Here is a 22,933-nt window from a genome sequence, read left to right on the forward strand (position 1 = left end):
AACAATGCTTCTATTGACTATTTGGTTAAACATCTCTTCCAATCTTGTCTGAGCATCATTTACCCAGTCTGTTCATGACCAGGGAACCTGTGGACCTATCCTTTCTCCCTCTTTCCCATTATCCAAGCAAGATCCTTGAAGCTGTAGCTAATCTTCATGCCTGGCACCTATAGACTGTGGCACTAGAGGACAAAACTTAAAGGTTAGAGAGTGCCTTCAGGCTGCACTGAAGTTGGAAGCAGGCCAGGACTTCTTTCATACCCTCATCACACCGTTGGTGAAGAGGACAGATAGACACACTGCATCCCACGTAATCAGAGTTACAAGGGACCCACATCCAATTCTAATTCTGATAGACTCCGAGGGGTCAGATAACTGCTTTATCCATGCACTGATCCAGTGGACCCAGCAATTTTCCTATAAATGAAGCTATTCACATGGGATTAGGCAGGGCCATGAGAGCTCAAAGTTGGGAAATCTGGTAGCACAAACTAGGCATGGGAAACTATTTTGTACAGGTTTTTACTTAGCAAGCACTTTCACTTTGTTCATATTCAAAGATATATAGATAAAGACATGTACAAGAAGCTCTTTATACTCTATGACACCCCTTCTGGAAAATAACAGAAAAGTTGTGTTTTTTTTCTGTCTACAGCTGCCATAGCCTTAATGAAATTCCCTTTTGAGACCCTTACCTATACTTGAATCAGCTCCATAGGAGTTGGGGGTCACCTGACTCCATCTGACTCCAGCATCTGCAAACTGAACTCTTGATCTCAGAGGATGACAAATGGAAGACGGTTTTCAAACTTTCGAATGCACTGTGATTCCATTAAGTGTGCCAAGAGTTGAGTCTAAGGATTCTGGACAAAAGCAAATTATAAATACTGTCATTTTGATAGATATCAGGTAGCTCCTTTCCACCCGTTCCTAACTAATTGGGACTATTCTAAACATAATGTGAATATACCATCTTGGCATCAATACCAGTAACATACTGAGAAATTTGGAGATGAAATTTGTACAATTATATAAACATCACTAATCATAGAGGAAAAGGACAATCAAGGATATCCAACAATTCCTATGATTTTCTAGACACAAACAGTGGTTCATGCCCTACCTTTTCACTCTGACCATCCCAACAAGACTTTCTTGGGAGCTGAAATAGGTTATCTGACCCATGGAAAAGCCTTCAGCATTCTAACAGTTGGAAATTGACCTTTATCCTCCTCTTCCACCACCAGCCCAGTTGATGCTACGAGAGCATCCTTGCAGGAGAAATCTCAGTGTCCACATCTCTAGAAACTTGGTCCTTCCTGAAATCCATACTGCCCACAAAACAGGAAATTCTGGCAATCAATGCCAAGTTTGAGTCAGGTCTCCAGACAAATAATGACAAGTCATCTAAACCCTGTAGCCAAGAACAGCCAAGGCAACCAGAGTAGATAGGGGACATGGGCTATGTTCTTTAAACACTTCAACCAGCACATTGTCTAAATCTTGGGCAGTCGGCACCAAGCAGACACCAGGTCACACAATACAGCAGGTTATAGTAGAGCAGACAACTCTCTGAGACCTCCTCTGACCTGGGAATCTTCAGACCATACTGTAACTGACCAAGACAATTCAGGGGGAACAGGCGGGATCATGTCAGTGCCTAATCAAGGTACTACCCAGCATCTTTCCCAGACTTTACAGGATCCCTATTATCTTAAAAAAATGACAGCATATCCCAGCAGAACCATTAACAATAGTTCCTCATTCTAGGCATGTCCTGGATCCCTGCCTAAACCCTGATCTATTGCGCTGCTCTTTGTCTATCTGACTCCATTTTCTAGCTTCAGTATCTGTGACCCTTATCATTTGGCAACTGTCCTTTGGCATTTGGAGCCCTAGTTTTCTTCCCACTGTAGAAACATGAGGGAAAGGAGCAAAAAGCAAAAATAAGAATCCCACCTTTCCTTTCAGAGATAATCACCGTAAGCATTTTAATTGTATATCCTTACACACACACAAATATACAAACACGATAATTCTGCATATATATGTTCATATGGTATCTTACATGAAAGATGTGTTTCACAGTGCCTGGCACACACTAAAACACTCAGTGAACATGAGCTATTATTATATTTCTGATTTTTAACTTGCTTACATTACTCAGCAACATATAATTAATATGCTCCATATTAGTACATACTTTTCTCTACATGATTTTTAATAGATACAGAGGACACACCGTAATTTAATACTCTATTAGACACCAGTTGTTTACATTATTTTGCTAGTATAAACACAGCTACAATAAACATCCTGGTTAAAATTTTATATTCCAGGATAAATTCCTAACAATGGAATTGCTGGGTCAAAGAATTTGCATAGTTCAGATCTTTCATATAAAGTGATAAACTTGCCTGCCGAAGACAAGCTTACACTGGTTTCTGCTCTCCCAACAGTAGCATATCCAGAATGTCAATTCATTTATTCATTCTTTTATTCAACATACAAATTTCATGAACTACAATAGATGCTACAGATACTTTCGGGACCAAACAGGCAAGGACTGTGCTCTCTTGGGTATGCAGTTTAAAAGGGAGGGAGGGGATGAAGATTAAATAAATATCACAATCATCAATTATAAACTTTAAAAGTACCATGCCTATAAAAAACAAGTTTCTATTAGTTGTGTATTGGTTATATATTGTTGTGTAACAAATTACCCCAAACCATAGTGGTTTAAAACAGCAAACATTTACTACCTTACAGTTTCTGTGGGTCAGGAATCTGGTTGCAAACGAGCTACATCTTCTGAAGAGATTTAATATGTGGATTTGAGAGGATGACAGGGCAGGTCTTAGTGAAAGATTAAATGTAAATGAAGCAGAGAAATAAATCAGAAAATATTCCCAAGTTTCTGGCCTCAGCAACTGACTATAGGCAATTTAGGTTTCATTATTACTATTTTATTGTTGTTCTTATTTGCCTCTTCAACAGATAAAAATTATTTTCACACTTGTTTTTCCTTTTGCATTTCTTTTTATGTGTTCATTCGTGAGGGGGGTGTTTTGGTTTAATTGTTTTATGCCTGCTCTCATAGCAATCTTCCAAATGGTAGAATTCATTTTAGAAACTTGGTCTTTAAGATCTTTTTGGTAATTTAACTATTATAAACTTACAACATAGTAAGTGAAACAGTAAGATGCATAACAGTGGGGTTATAAATGAGTATATAATAATAAATTTATGTTTGTAGAGGTACCTATGTTTGTAAAGGTTTAGGTTGTCTGTAGTGGAATACATAAGGAACTGGTAATAGTGGGTTTTTCTGGAGAGACTGGATAGCTGAGGGACAGAGAGAGACTTACCTTCCCTGTATACTTTGTCTGCCTTTAGAATTTAAATCCTTATGCTGATATTATTAGTTTTAAAAACATTCTACTAACAAGTCAATAGGTATATAAGATGGTTTTGCTGAAGTAAATAGGTGACAGAATTTAATACCCATTCTTTTGTCACCTTATGGCTGTTTTACCAAATGAACAAGATATATCCACAAGCCTCCAGGAGAATTCATTTTACAATACACTGGCTCAAAAACATGGGTTGTAACATTGTAAGTATTGAATGTAGAGTCATTCTTGGTGTATGGAAGCTGGTAACCTGAGACCATTAGTAACAATAGTATTTTGCTCTGTATATCATTGTCTCCTGTGCATTATCTACACCAGGTATCAATTATTTAACACTCACTATTGAGCTTGTGCATTACCTAGACTCTTTGATTCACATCCTTAGCTCCTCTGCCACCTGTCTCTTAATCATTTTCCTGCTCGTTAACAGCTCCAGTGGGCATGATCATAAAGGGGAAGCAAAACTCAAATAAATTTATTTGTTATTGTTAATTGCTCTTATAAAAAGGCTTTATGAGGAAAAGGTTGAGTTTGGTGATTAAAATGAGCAGTTTCGATAATTTCTATTTTTTTTTTCATTCTTGATTCTTTCACATCTATACACTCTACTTACTGCTAATTACTGGTTTTTCTCTTCTGCTACCAAAAAAATGTTATCTACATAAAAGACTATTTAGCTCCTTACTGGCCATTCATTCATTCATTCACCATTCCAACATTTATCCCCAAACTGAGTAATATAAAATGAAGATGCAAATACAGTAGCAGGTAGCAAAATGAGATGTTCAGGCTGGTAATCAAAGAAAACAACAACAGAACATAATAATACAGGAAAAGGACAAAGTAAAATGGTATGGGTCAACTTCAGATGGATATAGAAAGGCCAGATGTGAGATGACTTCTCAGAAACAGTCCCAAAGAAAACAGAGACCAACTGTTTAACATGCTTATTAAAAGAACAGGGAAAAGAAATGGAAATGGAACAAAATCTAAAGATAGGAGTAGAACAAAGAACTGAAATGGCACTCCAGGGGCCACGGATTGTTTAGTAGGTGCCCAATATCCCTTCATTCTATTCTGATAACTGTTTCCAATTTATCTATTTGAAGATCCATTCTTGGCCCCTAGTCTCAGTTCTTATGGTCTCTGACGTAAAAAATGCTACCTTGATTCCAGAGCCAGCAGGCAATCCAGAGCTGGCCAATCAAAGGATCACATTTTTCTGGCAACACGGCACTGGTTCCCAAAGATGCCACGGTCCACTTCAGGCCGATCAGAGCCAGTAAGGTTGATTTGAGGGAATTTATATTGCCCTTTTGGAGAATCAGATTTGTCCCTTTGTGTTGGGCTACACTTTGGAAAATTTAAAGTCAGGAAATGTTTCTACCACCTTTTTTCTGTCAGTGAAGCTGAGAACAAAGCTGTAAATGAAGCAAACACACCAAAAGTTCAGAGCCCCGTCCCGCCAAGAGGACTGAGACAAATCCAGACCGGCAGGATGCCGGGGGAGCTACTGCCTCAACCAGCCCCATCCAAATCCATCCTTTTTTTTTTTAATTTATTTATTGTTATGTTAATCACCATGCAATTGCATCATTAGTTTTTGATGTAGGGTTCCATGATTCATTGTTTATGCATAACACCCAGTGCTCCATGCAGAATGTGCCCTCTTTAATACCCATCACCAGGCTAACCCATCCCCCCACCCCCCCCCCCCTAGAACCCTCAGTTTGTTTTTCAGAGTCCATCATCTCTCATGGTTCTTCTCCCCCTCCAGTTTCCCCCCTTCATTCTTCCCCTCCTGCTATCTTCTTCTTTTTTTTCTTAACATATATTGCATTATTTGTTTCAGAGGTACAGATCTGTGATTCAACAGTCTTGCACAATTCACAGTGCTCACCATAGCAATGCGGCAGGGATGTCCACTATCACCACTGCTATTCAACATAGTATTAGAAGCCCTAGCCACAGCAATCAGACACCAAAAAGAAATAAAAGGCATCCAAATCGGCAAAGAAGAAGTCAAACTCTCACTCTTTGCAGAGGATATGATACTTTATGTGGAAAACCCAAAAGACTCCACCCCAAAACTGCTAGAACTCATACAGGAATTCAGTAAAGTGGCAGGATATAAAATCAATGCACAGAAATCAGTGGCATTCCTATACACCAACAACAAGACAGAAGTGAGAGAAATTAAGGAGTCGATCCCATTTACAATTGCACCCAAAACCATAAGATACCTAGAAATAAATCTAACCAAAGAGGCTAAGGATCTGTACTCAGAAAACTATAAAATACTCATGAAAGAAATTGAGGAAGACACAAAGAAATGGAAAAACGTTCCATGCTCATGGATTGGAAGAACAAACATTGTGAAGATGTCAATGCTACCTAGAGCAATCTACACATTCAATGCAATCCCCATCAAAATACCATCCACTTTTTTCAAAGAAATGGAACAAATAATCTTAAAATTTGTATGGGACCAGAAAAGACCCCGAATAGCCAGAGGAATGTTGAAAAAGAAAAGCAAAGCTGGCGGCATCACAATGCCGGACTTCCAGCTCTATGACAAAGCTGTCATCGTCAGGACAGTATGGTACTGGCCCAAATCCATCCTTATCTAGGACTTCCCAGTTACATAAGCTAATCAATTCAAGTTTCCCTCTGCCCTTACAATAGTTTGGATTGAGTTTCCTGAGAATCCTGAATAATGGGTTTTAGTCATGTAAGGCACTAAGGGAAAGAAAGATGGTTTTATTTTTATCTGACTAACCAGTAGTTTACAGATAGCGGTCCTGTCTTACGGAGATGACTTGCCTTTCATTCACAGGAAAGACCCAACCAGGGTCTAGTGGAGCCATGGGGAGTAGGCTCTTCTACTGGGCAATATGCTAGTGGTTTCCCTTTCAGAAATTTAGAAAGTGGTAGACCCCAAAACAGGATCGATGGGAAAATATCTGACAGTGGCTTAACTAAAATTCTGTGATAGGAAATATTGACCTGTGAAAGAACGAGGCTCTGAGAGTGAATAAAAAGGTGACTAAAATTGGGGGGGGGCAAAGAAATGGGACAGTGAAATTCAGAGTAGAAGTGTGGGAAATGCAAAATTATTTCCATCCCTAATATAATGGAAATCTCTCTGAAGCTGGCAGTGTGACTGATGCCTGGAAAACATGGTCAATTTCACTGTGACATTGATACTTGCTGAATTGAAACACTTTGCTGCCATCACACTTTGAAATCATCATCCTAGACTTGAACTTTTGGGAAAAGTTGAACAAGATCAAAAACTCTGAGTCACTTTTGTGATAGCTCAATGCCAGGAAGTGATGACCTCTTGGGAATAATGGGACAGTGACATCAGTTTATAGCGGGTCACTAGGTATTATGCAGGGTGGCAAGTTTTTGTGTGCTATCCAGTAATATGCTCCTTGCATGAAATATGAGACCAGAGCTCTAATTCTAACAATGTTATAAACAAACCTATGCAATTAAAGCCTAGTGCATGGCTGGAAGCAGAGATAAGCTAATAAGATTATAAACCAACTAAATAGATCCTGAAGCCATATGATGACATCATGAAATTTTAGAAGATACAGCTGGCTTCCAGTGATACTTTTGCAGTTGAAAATATGTAGCATCTGGTCTTTTGCTTACCATTCTCTGCTGAAGTAGTTGTCATCTTGGGTTTCCTTTTATCATGTAGATGTGTTAAGGTTAAAAATAAAGTTGGAAGATTTTGATAGGACATTCCACCTAATTTCAAGGAAAAATTAAGCAAAAATTAATTACTGTTTCATAAATGAGCTATAAAGATGGGCAGTGCCCTGAGCCTTTGCACATGCATTAAGCACTTTTGTACCATTGGAGCACCATCAACATAGAGCATGACTGTCTCTCAAGCAACTGTAGAATGTTCGATTGTTCCTTCTTGCGTGCTTTCAGTATAGGGAGGTAGTATAATATACCGGGTATAGGTTTCTTTGGTTCAAATCTCAATTTCACCATTTACTAGCTGTGTAACTTTGAACAAATTATTTAATCTTTCAAGTTCCAGTTTACTCCTCTATAAAATAGGAATAATAGTAATTGCTATTAAATGACACAACATTTGTATAAAGTATTTCGCAGCATGTCTGACAATATAAGTCCCAAATAAATATTATTTATCATCAATCATTCACTTAACAAATATTTATTGAAGTCTAAATATGGGCCTGGCCCTATGCTAATCCCTGGGAAGACTTGGCCAAGAAAAGAGAAATGGTCTCTTAACAATTAACTTGTGTGCAGGGATCATCTCTGACATTTTAATCATCTAATACCTAACAGCTCCATTCTCTGACCCTGGACTAAGAAGATCTTTGGGAAACTCTTGTTTCTGACATCCAGTGTTAGAGATGAGAAAGGATTCATCCAGTGAAACGATGTTAAGGGACACCTCTATAGTAAAAGAGAATGTGTCCTGAAATTACATGTTTTTATCAAAAATTTAATTCTAGGTGGTCACCAGGATGGGGGTGGACACCTGGGAACGTATTCCAGCATCTGAGTCTGCTCCTGATAGATGGACATGACTTCTCCTCTGCTTTCACTTCTGTTACCTCTCCTCTGCTTCTGCAACTCCTGCCATTGGTAGACCTGCTGGCAACTTTTCCTCTGCTGCAGGCCCTGCCACCTCTGACACACATCCTGTCGTCTCCAGTAAACAACCTCCAACGTTGCCTCCACTGACACGGCCTCCAGTCGCTCCCAGATCTCAGGGGGCCCCTGCCTTCCAGAAGCTCATAGTCTAACAGGGGGTAGAGCATTTGAAAATTCAACCATATTCAAGCCCAGTTGAACTAAGTCCTAACAAAGAAGTTTAAGAAACAGCATAAAGAAAGGAAAGTTTTAAGAGAGTGGTATTTGAGCTGACTCTGTCTTTTGATGGACAAAAAAATAAAAGGAAGACCATCTCAGCCTACAGTAATGGCATGAGCTTCTAAAAAGGTCATCACTTTGCAGTTCTTTTAATAGTACAAAAACCCAAAACCAATGAAGGCTTTCAACATGATGATCTAATCACTTATATCTTCTGGAAGGGCATATTTAGGTCAGTTTTTCCAAGTATACATGTATGAATGATGCTTCTGGTTTTGCAGGGTGCCAGAGGAAACAGAAAGGTAGCTGTTTTTCTTTTGCTTTTGTCCCCTAGCTTCTTGCCTAATAATGTACTGCAAGTGGTAGATGTTAACACAGAGTCCATTATAATGTGTGTGTGTTGGAAGGGATGAATACTGTGTGTGTATATGTGCACACCCACACGCACATACATACATACATACAGACAGACAGACATAAACTGTAAAACAATTTAGAAATAAAAACCATTTGAATTCTAAAACAATTTGTCTAATTTCTATGAAATAATACTAAATAGTGGGCCCCTGGGTGGCTCAATCCGTTAAGCATCTGCCTTCGGCTCAGGTCATGATCTCAGGGTCCTGGGATTGAGTCCCACATGCGGCTCCCTACTCAGCAGGGAGCCTGCTTCTCCCTCTACCTCTCCCCCTTGCTTGTGATCTCTCTCTCTCTCTCAAATAAATAAATAAAATCTTTTTTAAAATAATTAATTAAATTTAAAAAATAGTAAATAGTGATAATAAAAGGTATTACTATTTTCTCCTAGTATTAACTACTGGTTTTATTTTGTTTCACATACCGGAAGTATTGTAACTACCATAGGCTAATTCAAAAAGCATATGCAGAGTATCTGAACATTAATTACCAACTCTTTTTGTGATGACTTGTTTAATATCACTGATCCTCATTACTCACCTGAGCCTTAGAGTCATGATGCCTTTGATCCATGAGATATACAGAAACAAGATATGACTAAATGAGACAGTTCAGGCTCATGGTATTTAGATATGTCAATGAAAAACCTTAATGCCATCACAATATTGTTTCTTATCTCTCTTCACCAGAGTAGAACACAATAGAGCGTGAGAAATGCATATGCCCAGGTTTTAACAAAGATCCCATTGCCATATTAGACTTAGCTGTGCTCAGTTAACTCTGAAGGATCAAAATAGAGACAAATGATCCAATGAGTGCACTTTATTGCCAAATGTTGTCCAAATTAAATAGATTATTTTAGCAAATGTTTCATTAGTGTTTGACTTAACAGACAAACCACTATTTTCCCTCTGAGCATGTTTTAATCAAAATGGAGAAGCCAGCAGATGCTGTTTATTGTTTTCGAACCTATACCAAAATTTCTCCCACCATCAAATACATTTCAAGTTCCTTTAAAGGTGGTATTAAGAATGCTTATGCCCAAATTATACAGCTCAGTTCACTTCAGAGCTTTCTTGCTATTTTATGTCAATTCTCTTCCGCACATCATTCAAACAGAATTAAATTATATATGCTTTACACATACAATGTGTTGAAGTAGTGAGAGTCAGCCTAGCTTCCTGAAAAGATTAATTAAGTGCATCAGCTCTTTCCTGGATAAAAAGAACCTAGAAATTTGGTTCTTTGATGAAGGATCGAGCTACTCCCCCACAAAATGGACTGGAAAAAGGTGTTGATCACAGGTAGGGCCATCCTAAAATTAGAATGTCTCATCCACATTACGAAACTGAGGAAATTTGAAAAAGCCTGACTAGCAAAAAACCAACTCCTTCATTGGCCTATGGAGTATCTCAAATTCCCACTCTTCAGTTCACTCCTTGAGAATTTTCTAAGACCTCTTCCAAGGAGTCCAACAGAATAACTAGCCAATTTATTAGCAGGAATTAGTGTATCTGAGCCACCGATATATCTGTGTCCCTGGAAATGGGCAGACTTTTAGGAGAATGAATTTTAAAAAAAAAAAGATTTTAGTATTTGATCAGCAAATGAAACACTTGTAGCGAAGCTTTTCTCATAACACCATGAAATGTTGCTTAAAATGAAAATGACTCTATGTTTTGTATAAATTCAATACCACATGAAATAAGGTTCTAGTATGGTCAAATGGTAGCAGAAACTGGATTTAAAGACAAAATGCAAAAAAGATTTCAAAAACTATCTGACAGCTGGTTCTCCCCCCTCAAAAAATTGAGAAATAATAACCATTATTTGATTTTGAAAAAAAAGGAAAATCTTGAAACATCAGTATTTTTCAAAATCATAATTTATGAATTGTTGGATTAAATTTTACAATGGTCGAAGTAAGTGATAAGTAGGAGGTTAAGAATCACAGTGTAGGGCTATGAATATCCAAGAGGCATAATGAAAAGTAGCATAAATTGGTGGAAAGAGACTTGGGTTATGAATAAAATATCCCAATTCTACCAGACATAGTTCCAACTCCACCTCTTATAAGCTTTGGGGGACATCCAGGATTTGCTTCTAAAATAAGAATCAATGCCTACCTGACTTATATTATTATGACAGTGCTCAAGAGACACAAGGTATGCAATAACACTTTAGGAGCTATCAAGTAATACCGTATGTCTTTGATTCTATGTCATATATCATTGATTCATCATTTGATGTTTTAACATCTCTGAAATGGCGATGTGTCTTACACTCACTGTCCGTGGGTGTCATATGCCAGTGCATCTGCATCAAAACATGCTAAGGGAAAGTCAGCAGCTTGGGAAAAAAAATCCCAGAGATAGTCATGGAGCATTCTTAAAAAATGCTACACAGCAAATGCTTCTTGATGGCCCAGAAGATAAAGTTGTGTTTAAAACAAAACAAAACAAAACATAGACATCAATGATTGAGTCAAAAAGTCATGCTCGAGAGACAGACTCAATGTGAAAACATTTTAGGAATACCTTAAAGAATGTATTTCACTTATATTGTCCTTTAACTTGTGCATAGGAGTGATAAAAGATTTTAAAAATCTGTGTATAAGTTTAAAAGTGTTCCTACAATACATGTAAAATTAAAATGCTATGTAATGAAAAAGCATTGTGTCATTATTTGATTGCATTTTTTTTCCTTAATAGTAGGTGAAACAATTGATGGTGTGTTGGAAAGAAAATTGGTACATAAATACACAATGTTACTATGAAGTTGTACTGAGTGAGTTGGAAAGGGGGAATGTGCTGGTACCAAAAGTAAGGTTGGCACATTTCATAACTGTTTGAGGAAAAGATCAGGGAAATAGTAACAACCACCACTACAAAGAGACCTGTAAAGTTCTGATGTGCATGCAAGCCATCTGGGTATTAGAAAAGCCAATTTTACCCCATGGGAGGAATCTGAATCTGCTTGCAATTGATAAAATACCATTCTATATGTTAACACATTGACAATCAATGAAACTGGCTGGAAGGGTAATATCGGCAAAACGTGTTTTGATGACAGGGTGTTATAGTAAGTAGCTTTTATAAAAGCTAATCCATAATGACCATAAGAAAAAAATCACGTTGGTAAATTCATCATTTATGATATGGTTCAATAATCTCTTCCTCAAAGGAAGAAACCCTTCCTTGAATTCCCAAAATACAAACCAAAGCCTCCTTCCCCAATAACACCCATCTTAATCACATCTTTATTAAAGAACATACCAAACTAAATATTAGCTGTGGTACCCTCAAATGGGTACCACAAAGCAAGTAACCATAGTGGGTTCATTTGGTACCAAGAGAACTCGATATAGTGTACTGCAGTGTACTTAGTAGGCAATCAATACATAATTGGTGAAAGAATGAATATGTTTAATGTACTTTGTATATAAGATTCATGGCATTAATTTGTAGGCAGTTTGTAAATAAGATTAATGATGCTGTCACAATATTACAAGTTTTAATTTATATGGTATAAAAGATAATGACTGTACCACAGATATTAGTTTATTGATCTACTGCACCCATTTTACCCTTCTAGTATTACTCACCCTATTACAGGCTTGGGAATGTCAATCCCTTGTATTTTTTTTTTTAAGATGTTATTTTATTTATTTATTTATTTATTTATTTATTTATTTATTTATTTAAGAGAGAGAGAAAGAAGAAGTAGGGGGAAGGGCAGAGGGAGAGGGAGAAGCAGGCTCCCCACTGAGCAGGGAGTCCAACGTGGGGTTCAATCTCAGGACCCTGGGATCATGACCTGAGCCAAAGGCAGACACTTAATCAACTGAGCCACCCAGGTGCCCCAATCCCTTGTATTAAGTTAACTTTCCCTCACCTCCACTCATGACTACACCTGATTAGACCAAGGGTGGACACTTGCCCATAAAAGTAGTCCATTGTCTGGCCAATAGTCAATCAAATTTTCTCTTTGAAGAGCTGGACCAATAGACAGTCTGAACAAGTGGAGAATGAAGACACATTATTGGTTGAGCACCAGGATGAAGTTCTATGGTCTATGGAAGGGCTAGTGGGACAGCATTTTCTTAGATTCCTTGTTTTATTCCTTAGAAGTTCCTTTCTTTTCAAGTTAATTGGTGTGTTTCTCTTCCTTAAAACCAAAGACACCCTATCCAAGTGCAAGTATATTTTTTTGTATCCCATCAAGATCAAGATATAATATACTGGTTAACATTGGTTGACAAACCTTTCAAGAGCTAGAATACAATGAAATATAATTAATGCAAAATATACCCCAACTTAATGATCCTTGGATGAATTATTATTTATTTTATAATCTGAAATATTTCATACACCTCGGAAAGTTTGGGTCTTGCTCCCTACCACAAATAATCCTTTGGCCATACTATGGAATGGTATACCAAATACCACTCTAATTTCTTTCTAGCATGCTTTTGTGGTTATTAGAGACTAGAAAGCTGAATGTTACATACATTTCTCAGACTCAGGTGAAGCTAGAGTTTCTCATGTGACCTGGTTTCTGCCAACCAGATGCACCTATATCAGACATGGGAGGTAGATATAAACATGGTAAGCAGAATGTATAGGGCTGTTTTGTCAAGTAAGGTGGCTGAGTGTTTAGTTGTTCCATAGAGCTGCAATGGAGGTTCTAATACTTAGTCTGAATCTTCATTAGTTCTAAGTGGCAGATGGTGGATGGAGTTTCTACTTGGCTGTTCCCATTATGCAGCTGGACACTTCTACATATCATCGAAGCCCGATTCCTGGATCCACGCCTGGTTCCCGAGTCCCAGCAGAATTTTGTAAAATTATCTATTATATTACATTATAATAAATCCTTTTGCTGCTTAAGCTAGCAAGAGTTAATTTTGTTTTCTGAAACCAAGAACCATGACCTATGTAGTAATTGGTACCAGCAATGAGATGCTACAAAGTACAAATAACACTGATTTAGTTGAAGCAGTTGGATAGTGAGTGGTGAGGGTCTAATTTCAATGTGGTAGCCAAACATTTGCTGAACCTGTCACTTGTTTACCTTAAAAATCAGGCTATTTGCTGACTCAGGCTATAATGTTAAAAGAAATAGCAAAACAAATTTATAGTGTTGGTAGGTGGTAGTTAATTTTTGCTATTTTTAGCAAAATCTAATGCCTTAGATGAACTCAAACTAGAACCAAATCTTCTTGAAGCATAGGTAGAAGGAAGTGAAGATTTACTAAGAGGGCTATTCCCTGCCTTTGCGTGCTAACGACACTGATGGAGAGTCCAATGATTTGGGCCTTGTAGTGTTGAAAAAGTCATCTGCTCTGTACCTGAACTTGAAGAAGTTTTAAGCTGTGGCCATGAAACTATAGTCTTAGCAAGAGGTAAGACTCTTGCTTTGTCATAAAACAGCAGTGGTATTGCTGGCAGTAGGTGATGAATTGTATTGCTTCCCCAACTAAGCCTATTATTTCAGATGCTCTCAAGGTAACCACCATTAATTTAAGGGCCATAGGAATGGGCAGAGTACAGAGCCTAGTAAATAAAAGAGGAGCATCTACAGGCTGAAAAACTATGTCTAAGCAAGACTTTTGTCTATGGCAGTTTATACATAGAACAGACTGGAAATAAATCAAGTCTGTTCAATGTTTGAAGGAATTATCTTCCCAAAGAAACCCCAACTTGGTCTACAATAGTCTGTAGTTGTTAAAACTTTAAAACAATCTCTATGCCCCAGTGTTTTAAAGTTCATGTAGTCTCCAAGAAGGGCATCCTCCCCTGTGCCCACCTTGTATGTATTTGTTGAGGAAAACCGACAAGAAGGAACCTCTCAGGGGCAGATGCAGGAGCAGCAGAGGACAAAACATGAAGGAAAGCATTCAAGAGAAAGAACCAGGAGCTGTCATGTTGGCCAACCAAGGAACTCCCTTCAGTGTAGGGCAGGGAGTCCTGGTTATTCCTGCTTAGTAGGTTTTGATAATTATTATGGAATAATGACTAATGTTTCTCATTCTGTCTTTTCCAAATGGACAGGTTTATTGCAATAATCCATTCCTTCTACAAAATTAAATGTGCTGATAGCTGAAAACATGTCTTTAAAACTAAAGGTTTTAAAGGTTGCCAGCCTACAGGGGGTTGTATCTGGGCTCCTTGGAAAGGGCTGCATATCACCCAGAAATCTTAGGCAGTAGATGTGAGGAAGTCACAGAAAAAGACTTGTGTCTGGATCCCTGGGAGAGATAGTGAGACTGCTGCACATATGAAAACAAAGGTGTACGTGCTGGTTTGGAGAAGCAAAGAGGCAGACCATGACAGAAAATGCTAATAGCCTGCTATATTGGTTTTAAGCTATGTCCACAAATTATTTGATACCCTTTCCTTCAAGATGATTTTCCTTTTAAGAGTAGATTAATTTAGTGACTTCCCTCTAATTAATAGAATAAAGTAGAAGTACTCTGTGTGAATTATGCAACAAGGTCACAAAGGACGTTGTGATTTCATCATTGCTTTCTCTTGGATAGCTCCATCTGGGGGAGTTAGCAGCCACCTCCTCAGGATACTCAAGCTCATGTAGCAAGGACCCAAGGTCCCCTGCAACAGCCATGTGAGGAACTGAGGTCTCCTGCCAACAGCCTTGTGAGGGAGCCTTCTTGAAATGGGATACTCCAGCTCCAGGCGAGCCTTCAGATGATTGCAGACACTGCCAATATCCCAATTGCAGCCACATGAGAGACTTTGTATCAAAATAATCCAGCTAAGCTGTTCCTGAATTTTATACCTACCAGAAACTATGAGATAATAGTGTTTCTTGTTTTAAGCTAATTTTTGTGGCAGCTTGTTACGCAGCATGAGATAACTAATACACCCACTCAATATTAAGTCTCATCTTCTTAGAAACAAAACCTTGATTTTATCTGAGTATTGTTCCTAGCTAAAATACTATATACCCTACATTCCCTCTGGATTCATCCAATGAAATGTTAGTAGGAGTTATTGGATGGTCCTTTCAGGAAAACTCATTAAAAAGGTAGTGGGTCACCCACATTCTTTCTGCTGGAAATGCAAACTTGATGACTGGAGCTGTAGCAGCCAATTAACATCATGAGGCAATCTTTAGGGTGAAAGCCAAGAAAGAGCTAAAGGTGACAGAATAGAAGCAATCTGGGCGCTTAAAGATGATGGCATCATCAAACCAGTCCCAGATATGCATTTGTGGATTTTTTTTACGTTGGAAAAAAATTAAACTTCTATCTTGGTTTAGTTGCTGTTACCTCTATTTTTACCTCTATTACTAATTCTTACCTCTATTACTAGCAACCAAATGTAGTTAACTAGATGATGAAACTTAGAATTAGATTTCTTGGATCTGACTGTTAGGGAAATACAATACAGTGAACTGCTTAACAGGAGTAATCATTTAGCTTTGTAGGAATAGTTATTGCTATAAATTACTGAGTTATGTATATCATATAAGCCAGTTTTGTGGGACATGAGCAGTATATACAGGTTGTCCAGGATTCTCTTCCTAAGTAACCTCCCGAATTCCATACTGGCATTGCTGAAAGACCACACATACACACAGACACACATACACACACACACTTAGTACACACTAAATTATTGACACTTGGGCTGTCCTGATAAAACCATCCTTCTGTACTGTGTCATTTAAGTATTGTAAAGCAGCCAAAGTTAATTTCCAACATGTGGTTTTTTCGTTTTATAGAGATATATATTATTTTGCTGATTTCTGGCAAATCATATCAAGCAAAACTAATTTTGAGTTGTAACATTTTTCAAACATTTACAGACTTTGTTTTCTGATAGATGTCAAAGTGTTGTTTCATTTTCAAAATGAGAAGATAGAAAGGTTCTTTTGTGTTTATTTTTTAAAAATATATGATAGCTTTATTTAGATATAATTTACATACCATACAACTCACCCATTTAAAGTGTATAATTCAATGGTTTTTGGAATATCCAGAGTTGTGCAAACATTACCACAATCAATTTTAGAACACTTTTGTCACTACAAAAAGAAATCCTAGGCCCATTAGCAGTCAATCCCCATTTCTTCCCAAACCCTGCCTCTGCCCTAGGTAATCACTATTCTACTCTCTAGAGTAGGATCTATAGATGCTTATATTATGGGTATTTCATATCAATGTAATTATACAATACATGGTCTTTTGTGACTTCTTTTACTCAGCATAATCTTTTCAAGTTCATTCATACTGTAGCATGTGTCAGTTTATTCCCTTTTTTATTGCTCAGTAGTATTTCGTTGTAAGGATAGACCAAATTTCCAAGTCTATTCATCAGTTGATGGATATTTGGGTTTGTTTCTCTTTTTTGATGTTATGAAGGGTACTGGAGTGAACATTCATATGTACAAGTTTTTCTGTGGAGAAAGTTTTCATTTCTCTAGGGTATATACTTAGGGGTGGAATTGATGGGTTGTACAGTAACTATATTTAACCTTTCGAGGAATGGCCAGACTCTTTCACAGTAGCCACAACACTGTTGATTTTCACCAGCAATGTATGAGAGTTCCGATTACTCTACATCCTCCCCAACACTTGTTTCTGTTTTGTTTCGTTTGTTTATAGACATTCCTATCAAGTGTGAAGTGGTAAAACATTGTAGTTTGGATTTGCATTTTCCTGGTGACTAGTGACAAAGGAGCGTCTTTCCATGTGCTTAACATATATCTTTGGAGAAATGTCTATTCAGAGTCTGTGCTCATTTTAAAATATTGAGTATTAGTCTTTTTATTATTGAGTGGTGAGAGTTATACATTCTAGACACAAGTCTCTCATCAGATATATGATTTGCAAATTTTTTCTCTCATTCTGAGTTGTCATTTTTTTTTGATAGTGTCCATTGAAGTACTAAAGATTTTAATTTTATTTAAGTCCAATATACTTACTTTCTCTTTTGTCACTTGTGCTTTTGGTACCACATCTAAGGAGGCTTTGTTTAAATAAGATCATGAAGATTGATTACTATATTTCCTCCTACGAGTTTTATAGTTCAGTTTTTAGTTAGGTCTAAGATCCGTTTTGAGTTAATTTTTGTATATGTATAAAGAAGGGGTCAAATTTCATTCTCTTCCATAAAAATCTAGTTGACCCAGCATCATTTATTGAAAAGACTGCTCTTACCTTATTGAATTTTGTGAAATCTTAGGGGTGTATATGTATGTGCGTGTATATGCATGTGTGTATGCATGTGTGTGTGCATGTTTGACAGTGGAAGTAATTTTAGTTCAGTTTTGTGAAAAGACGAACTATATAAGAACTTCATGTTTCTTAAACTAAACAAATCTAAAACAGATATGTCAGAGTCTGTGTCTATTTCTTTTGAGGGGCAAACAAATGGTAAACATACATTTCTAACTTTATAGCTTTCTTCTCTATAGAACTCTGAATAATTTGGGAAAACAGATATGTACTTTGTTTTAGTTGAAGGTTATCTGAAGAAGATCTCTAAAAATTAATAGGATCATGATTTACTCAATTGATTTATTATATGGATATATGTTTGTGAAATCCCGAAATTTTGTATTCATTTACAACAGGACTGCTTAATAAGATCTAAATAACCTAGTTCCTTTTTTTTTTTTTTTTTAAGTAGGCTCCACACCCAGTTATGGAGCCCAACACGGAGCTTGAACTCATGACCCTGAGATCAAGACCTGAGCTGAGATCAAGAGTCAGATGCTTAACCAACTGAGCCATCCAGGTGTCTCTAAATAACCTATTTCTACATAAAAGGATAAGATTCCACGTAATACTTTCAACCATTTAAACATACTAAACTGACACATCATCAAAACTGACGTGTTTTCTTTAGCTTCACTGAGACTTTTTGGCTTTTTAGACTCCTTAACTCTACCAGAGATTTTCTTGTTTTGGGAATGAGAAGGCTTCATCCACGTTTGCACTTCACTGAAGTATCTGTCCTTTCCTTGCACATTTTCAGCTGCTTGTACACAATCATTTTCAGACTTTTTTTTAAGGTACAGTTTTTCAGCGTTCATTTTCGTGTAGAAATTGAGTGCCCTGGTTTTGCCAGTCCATGGCATTCAAGCACCACCAAAAGTAAAAAGGCTCCAATCTCATGGAAAACTTCACAGTAACCTGCAGACAGGGTGCCTCAACATCTTCATCTTAGCCCTTTAGATCTTTCTCGGTACCCAGGGCTCTGCAGCACTTCCTTACCACCCGCTTTGGGCAGGTGACTGTCTCAGACAGAGGCTGGGCTGGATTTTATAGTCCACAAGTAACTAACAGGACATGGAAGAACTGAAAAGCAAAACCTGGGCTTCTACAGAAAATGCTTGACAGTAACTAGCATAGAGGTAGTTCTGTGTTCTAGGAAAGGCTTCTTTAAAGCTTATTCAACCCCAAATTTATAGTGTTTTATTTCTGCCATAAAGCCAGTTTACATTTACAGTCCACCACCTGAGTTAATAGAAATAGCAGTAGTTGTAACTACTGTATGGTTAATGAAGACACAGTACATAAAATGTAAACTCTGCTGATTTTCTAATTGGCATAAAAGCCTAGATACAAGAAAGTGGTTTCTATAACACAGTACAGTTAAACACGAGTAATTAACACAAATGAAATCTTAGATTTAGTAAGATTTAGATTTTCATCCTAAGAGATTTTTTTTTTTTTTAAGATTTTATTTATTCATCTGAGTGAGAGAGACAGAGACAGAGAGAACACAAGCAGGGGGAAAGGCAGAGGGAGAGGGAAAAGCAGACTCCCCGCTGAGCTGGGAGCCAGACACAGGGCTCCATCCCAGGACCTGGAGATCATGACCCGAGCCGAAGGCGAAGGCAGACGCTTAAACATCTGAGCCACCCAGGCACCCCTAAGAAAGAGATTTATTTTAACTGTATTGTTAAATATTTCATGTGTCCTCTAGAGCTGTTGCTGTCCAGTACCACAGCCGTTAGCTGCATGTGGCTACTGAACACTTGAATGTGACTAGTTCAAATTGAGATGTCCGTTGGATTTTGAAAATGTAGTGTGAATAAAAGAAAGAAAAATATCTAAAATACTTTTTATGTTGTGCATACATTGAAATAATATTTTAATATGTTGGGTTAAGTATATCGTTAGAACTACCTTCACCTGTTTCTTTGTATTTTTTAAATGTGGCTACTAGAAAACTTAAAAGTACATACGTAGCTCACATTTGTGTCTCACTTTATATTTTTATTGGATAGTGCTTTCTCTAGAGGCTAAGGGGACTATAAAGTGTAGCTACACTGCAATCCCATCAGTAAATATTTTTGTGGCTTGTCATAATTCGTTAGTCACTAATTCATAGTGTATCATGTAAATTCAATACTTCTCAATGTTTATTTTTGTTTTCTTTATACCTCTCGACTGTCAAACAGTCTTTTTCCTTTCCTGAGAATCCCTTTCTTACTTTGCCTACCTGGCAAATTCTTACCTTTTAATAGTTTGTTGAAGCACTATTTCTCGGTAAAATATTCCCTAAACTCCCTCATCCCACACCAGTATTCCAGGTAGAGCTAAGCACTGTCCACAGGGCCAGGACAGATTCTTGCCCAATATCAACTGAATGCTGTTTGTTGGGCACAGGGATAGGTGGTGGAGATCAAAATGTGAACCAGAGGGATACGGATCCTGCCTCTGCCGGCAATGCTCGCATTTAGAGTGGGATACAGGCACACAGTGGTGTGAAAAAATGCTATTAACAGCAGAGATTCAGCGAGCACCTCATAAACATACCTTTCCCAAACTACTTCTTTGGGAATAGTGATGGTAGATAATCATATTGAGCCTGAACTATGAATGTCTGATGCCGTAGGAACCCTGGGTTTATAAAAATACTTTTGTGTTTAAGTATATATAAACTGAAGGGTATCTTTTTCACATCACAATTGGTTAAAATGAGAGTTGTCTTTAAAATACAAATTACTGAATAGGCATTCTTATATTACATATATGCCCAGTATCACTGCAATGATTCTCTTAGCCAGGAAACTTAGGCATTGATTTTTCAAAAACAAAGAACAACAACAAAAGAGCCCCACCAGAATTAGCACGATTAAAATGAATTCCACAAAAGGTACGTAATTTACTTTCACTAATGCACTATCAAAAAGAGCTCAGGATTTCAGTGATTGGACTTTTGTGGGGTTGAGAAGATAGATTAATAAATGGTGAGCAGCTCTGTTAAGTCATCTAACAAATGGCTGTAGACTTTTTAACACTAGCATTGTTGGGCAGGACCAATACTCTGCTGGCTGGGTCAGTTGTGTAACCTCACTTATTTGAAGGCTGTTTACCTACAAGTCTCAATGATCCAAAACCCAGTTAAGGAGCAAAAACAATGCTTTTCAAAGCAACATTTGAGTAGTCTGGATAGCTGTCCCAAAGTCTATGCATTGAGGTTCATGTGTCTTACTCCTTGGTGAGCACTCAGTTTCTTAAACAGGATCTATTTAGTTTTACTGTACTGAATTGTGACAAGTGAGGTCATCTAGATTCCCAGTCTGCACCAGACTAGAAGTTGCCAATCAGAAGAGAAGGAAAATACTAGAGGCAGGCATGCTGTGGCAACAGAGAATAAGGACAACAGATTGTCAGTTAGTGAAGGGGAAGAGAGAAACTACAAAAGGCAGAAAGAATCACTAAGTCATAGCATCCTAGAGTCCTTCAGTGCAGCCATTGATAGCTTATATACTTCCTGGGAGCATCTCTTAACACCTAGGAAGAAGCCGGATATAGAAGAGAAACTTGATGTATTGTTAAATCCACTACAACCTACCACAATAAACACTTTAATAAAACTAACCCTGACTTTTCAATAGCCAAATGAAGTCCAATAAACCGCTTAAGGAAAAAAAAATAACTCATTTTAGAAAATCTTTGTATAACACTTGAAAGTTTTTTTTTTTAAAGAAGTTTGACTTTTAAAGGATCAGATTCCAATTCTGCTGATCATCACTTAATTGGAACAGTTTGCTTTGCATCAGTCCTGTATAAATGATATACTATAGAACAGCAGACTTGGTACTAAGTTGCCTTGGGCAGATTTCAAACTGTGGTATATAAACACAATAAACCATCATATGAAGTTTAAACAATATGAGATGGCAACAGATTGCACAGTTGAATCACTAAGGTGATGTAAAATAATTGTTCTAAAATGCACCATCACCATTAAGCAAACTATTCCTAAATGTGCCCAGCACTGGGCTAGGTGGTGGATTTATTAAGCATATTAAGCATTGCTTTCACTTTTAAGATTTGAAGGTATTACAGAACTTTCATATTTTTAAAGGTTAAGTGAGATTTTAAATGTACAATACAGTCATTATGTAACAGGCATAGAATAAATACTGTTTCATGACTAGGAGAGTGGTTTTTTTGTTTTTGTTTTAGTGCGCTAGCAACTCTATTTTCAAATGTTATAGAATTCTTAAGGATATGAAAACCTATATATAAGAAAGGGGTGCCTCATCCATTCATTTGTTTTGTGCAATAAGTGTTTTAACACAGGCATGCCATTTCTGAGTTAAGGGTGAGGCTAAGCTGTACTTCAGCGTTTCTCTATCAAGCAAAAAACAATTTCAGCAACGGCACTCATTTCCCCTGGTAATTTTTTTTTCATGGCGAGTTACTAAATGCTAGATGCTAGAGTCAAAAAGAAACCTGACATCTGGGGAGGTGTTGAAGGGGTGTTAATAGTTCTAGTTAGACGTTTGGCGGAGCATTGAGGATAAGATTTTTAAAACACCAAATGCAAGGGGGGGGGGTTATGGTTTCGTAGGGACTCTCTCCCCTCTCCACTCTCTCTCTCGCCACCAGTCCATATCCCCCCCCCCCCAGTTTAGAGGCGGGTTCAGCGAGATTAAGCTGCAGGAAACCGAGAGGCTCCACAGCGCTGCCGCCCCGGCCTCGTGATGTAATTGTTATTTCTTATTCGGAGACTGTACCGAGGAGAACTGCCGAAGAAGTGGCAGCCCTGTTCTTTTTGCCTTGTCTGGTAGGGTCAAATTCTTCCCGGGATGATGTAGATTCGCTGACAGACTCTGCCGGAGACTTCGCAGTGACAAAGCAGCTGAAGATAAACCCTGCTCCTGGGTCCTACGTCCGTCCAAGCAGCTGAACGGGGCACTCCTCAGGTCTCCTCCCCAGTTTTCCTCTCCGAGTCACTCCACAT

The 22,933-nt window shown here is 37.8% G+C and overlaps 1 long non-coding RNA gene across 1 annotated transcript; it reads right to left on the reverse strand.

Annotated features, from left to right (window-relative positions):
* Positions 1-684: 684 nt before the first annotated feature.
* LOC141372627 (uncharacterized) lies at positions 685-22,895 on the reverse strand. The gene is made up of 4 exons (XR_012377966.1): positions 22,707-22,895; positions 13,210-13,273; positions 7,077-7,175; positions 685-863 (listed from the first exon to the last, which is right to left on the reverse strand). It is a non-coding gene; the product is annotated as an uncharacterized lncRNA (long non-coding RNA).
* Between the last annotated feature and the right edge of the window lie 38 nt (positions 22,896-22,933).

This window comes from Callorhinus ursinus, unplaced genomic scaffold (genome assembly GCF_003265705.2).
Source record: "Callorhinus ursinus isolate GAN/ISIS: 27379988/994484 unplaced genomic scaffold, GSC_fseal_2.0 scaffold1, whole genome shotgun sequence".
In the NCBI taxonomy this organism is placed as follows: domain Eukaryota; kingdom Metazoa; phylum Chordata; class Mammalia; order Carnivora; family Otariidae; genus Callorhinus; species Callorhinus ursinus.